The sequence below is a fragment of the Nematolebias whitei genome, chromosome 7 (assembly GCF_014905685.2).
Source record: "Nematolebias whitei isolate Nwh7 chromosome 7, NemWhi1, whole genome shotgun sequence".
Lineage (NCBI taxonomy): Eukaryota > Metazoa > Chordata > Actinopteri > Cyprinodontiformes > Rivulidae > Nematolebias > Nematolebias whitei.
The window spans coordinates 48,271,573-48,274,708 of record NC_056504.1 but is presented as its reverse complement, the minus strand read 5'-3'; the positions used below and the strand labels follow the sequence as shown (position 1 = coordinate 48,274,708).

The window sequence follows — 3,136 nt, the reverse complement described above, 5'->3', positions numbered from 1 at the left end:
CCTTGTATGGTTAACCTTGTGTTAACATTGTGTTAATCTTGTGTTAATCTTATGTTAATCTTGCATATGACGAATAAACACAACTTGATATTAGAGGTGCACCGATAAATCGGACGGCTGATTTATCGGCCCCGATATCTTTAATTTTGGGAAATAGGAAATCGGACGATACTTGTATGAGAAACAGATTTTACCAATTTTTTTTAATAGTTTTAACAACAATTGTTTAAACTTCATTTATATTTCAGAGCACGACCTCATGGCCAGTTAAAACAAGTTTGCATTGTTTCTAGGATATTGTTCAAGCGTATGCTTTTCAATAAGATAAGACTGGAAAATTGAAGGTGCGTTGTGACCTTATAACACCTGGTAGTGTCGCTTATTAAACAAAATCGTATCGGCCAAAATCGGAATCAGTAGTTCAGACTTTTTAGAAATCGGTGATCGGCCAGAAAACTGCACTCGGTGCACCCCTACTTGATATAAATATTTTTATGATCTGTAAGAGGAATGGGGTGTATTTTCTCCACAATGTCATTTACTTTAAAATCCTTGGAAATCAACCAGAAGTCAATTCTTGACTCACTTGACCCTGTTTTATTGCTCCATGTAAACGTCTTGTTAGGATATTTTACTCACCATATATCTTCAAGGCTAAATTTACTCATGAATTCATTAAGGCTTGTGTTTGTTCTATTTGATGAGCCCGGAGGCCATTTATCCATGGAGCCATTAAAAATATCATTGAAGTCACCTCCAAGCAGTAAAATAGAGTTTGGGAATTTAGACAACCAGTGTAGCGGTATATCCTCTACTGACATAATAAGAATATTGTTTTCCTATTTCGTATTGAATCCATATACGTTATATGTTACAGTATGTAGACTCTGTCATTATATTTAATAGTTTGGCAGATAAAGGGACCATTAGGGTCACACTCAGTACATAAAACCTCCCCACTAAACCTGTTGTTTAATGTAGCGACCCCAGCTGAGCGTTCAGTGCTATGGAAGAGACACACAAAGTTGCCCCATGGAGATTTCCTAAATTTGGCATTGTTTGGTACGGAATGGGATTCTTGTCCATCCATCCATTTTCTTCTGCTTATCCGGGGTCGGGTCGCGGTGGTAGCAGCCTAAGCAGGGAGGCCCAGACTTCCCTCTCCCCAGTCACTTGGGCCAGCTCTTCCGGGGGAATCCCGAGGCGTTCCCAGGCCAGCCGAGAAACATAGTCCCTCCAGCGTGTCCTGGGTCTTCCTCTGGGCCTCCTTCCGGTGGGACGTGTCCGGAACACCTCACTAGGGAGGCGTCCAGAAGGCATCCTAAACAGATGCCCAAGCCACCTCAACTGGCTCCTCTCGACGTGGAGAAGCAGCGGCTCTACTCTGAGTCTCTCCCGGATGATCGAGCTTCTCACCCTATCTCTAAGGGAGAGCCCAGACACCCTGCGGAGAAAACTCATTTCGGCTGCTTGTATCCGAGATCTCATTCTTTCGGTTACAACCCAAAGCTCGTGACCATAGATGAGGGTGGGAACGTAGATCGATCGGTAAATTGAGAGCTTCGCCTTTTGACTCAGCTCTCTCTTCACCACGATTCTTGTAAAAGACAAAATCTTTTTGAATTGTTTGGCAAAAAGGATTAAAGTTTTGTGTTTAATATTATTTCACAAACCCCTAGCATTTAAAAATAGAAAGGATAGATTCAGCAGATTTAAACTGAAGTAAACAAATAGTACTTTAAGTAAATTCACTGTGCAACGTTGAGATCAACACCAAGATCCACGCAGAATGATTAGGCATTAATGTTAAATGAACCTCTTATCATTTTGCCCTTAAAATATAAATTCCCTATTTTTTTTAATTCACTAAATTACTAAATTAAACACTAAATTTAAACAGAAGTGATCAAACCTGAGAACAGAATGAACCTGAGAGCATTTAGAGCCAAGTCCTGTTTTAGAGTCGTTCTATCCATCTAAAGACGTAGTTCTGAGCCATTGATGAAACCTCTTCCTCCCACGAAGTAGGCCGTCTTTCCCTCGTCTCGTGCTCTTTTAATCTCGGGCCAAAGCTTTTGTCAGTTATCGCTTTCTTCTATGGTCAGGTCCTCTTTGAAGCGCAGACCCTTCGACTGCAGGAGAACACTGTTCTGCTCTCCACGGCTCCTCCTTGAAACACCAGGAGACGGACCTGATGATGATACCACGGGGCTTTGGGTTGTCACGGCGCCTTCTTCCTGTTCGTTGGGCCACATCTTTGGTGTCAGGAAGTTTCTGTCTCAGATGGTAGTATCTGTTGACATGTATTAATGACTTCTACTCGTACGTCTTCCCTTTCAGCTTCTGGTAACCGCTGCAGCCTCAGATTCCATCGTCTTCCATAGCTTTCCAGGTTAGCAATGTGATCAAGGCATTTTAGAGCTGAATTCTCTTTTTTCTCCACCCGCTTTTCCATAAGAGTCTTTTTTTCATTCATCAGTTTTATATCAGTGCGAATACCATCCACAATTCTCTCGAGCACGTCGCTTCTCGAGTTGATCAATTCAGCTAGTGTGCAAACCACGTTATCTGGGATATGTGCATTTTCTGTCATGGAGTGTAAACAGCTGGATTACGGAGACACAATATATAGATTTGCCTCCCTCACTACCTTAGCTAAACTGGACCCCATTTACCATGCTGCTCCGAGGTATATAACAGGTTCACCCTTTAGGACTCACCGTTGTACTTTATACCTTGCTGGACTTACTTCATTCAATATTAGAAGGATGAAGCATTGGTATATTTTCACATACAAAGCCATTTTAGGAAAATTACCATCATACATCAACTTTAAGTTAATTTCACTCCAGAACACATTCAGTCTCAGGGCCAGTAGCTGGCTGTGGTTTAAGGTACCCTTTGTGCGCAAAGAGTCAGCAAAGATGAGTTTGTCCTGTTTTGGCCCATGGTCCTGGAATGATCTGCAGCTTAAGTTGAGTTTGGAGTATTTTATTCCTTTAACTAGTTTTAAACAAAAAATGTTTGAGGCTTTTGTCACATCTTGCACTTGTAATCTTTAAGTGTATTAAATTGTGTTTATATATATTTACAACACAACATCCATTAATAAAACATTAAATCTAAACTCCAAACT

The 3,136-nt window shown here is 41.1% G+C and overlaps 1 protein-coding gene across 1 annotated transcript in view; it reads right to left on the bottom strand.

Annotated features, from left to right (window-relative positions):
* Window positions 1–3,136, bottom strand: part of LOC119412013 (gastrula zinc finger protein XlCGF57.1-like) — a 520,281-nt gene that overhangs the window by 28,478 nt on the left and 488,667 nt on the right. The window lies entirely within an intron of this gene.